This window comes from Myotis davidii, unplaced genomic scaffold (assembly GCF_000327345.1).
Source record: "Myotis davidii unplaced genomic scaffold, ASM32734v1 scaffold758, whole genome shotgun sequence".
Lineage (NCBI taxonomy): Eukaryota > Metazoa > Chordata > Mammalia > Chiroptera > Vespertilionidae > Myotis > Myotis davidii.
Window position 1 is genome coordinate 390,286 of NW_006288951.1, and position 474 is coordinate 390,759.

Here is a 474-nt window from a genome sequence, read left to right on the forward strand (position 1 = left end):
TTTGACTTATTTCACTTACTTAGCATGCTATTCGCAAGGCCTATCCATATTGTTGCAAATGTCAGTATTTCATCTTTTATGCCTGAGTAGTATTCTATTGTGTGTATGTACCACATCTTCTCTATCCAATCACCTATCAAAGGACACTTGGATTGTCTCCAGGTCTTGGCCACCATAAATAATGCTGTTATCAACATAGGGGTGCATATATCTTCGCAAATAAATGTTTTTAAGTTTTTCAAGTAGAAACCCAGAAGAGAGTTTGCTGGGTCATGTGGTGACCCTATTCTTAATTTTTTTGAAGAGCTTTCATACTGTTCAGGTCCTCTGCCCATTTTTTAATTGGATAGTTTGTTTGGTGTTAAATTGCGTGAGTTCTGTATATATTTTGATATTAATCTGAGCTGTTGTTTGCAAATATCTTCTCCCACACTTGTTTGGTTGCCTTTTCATATTGTTGGCGGTTTCTTTTGC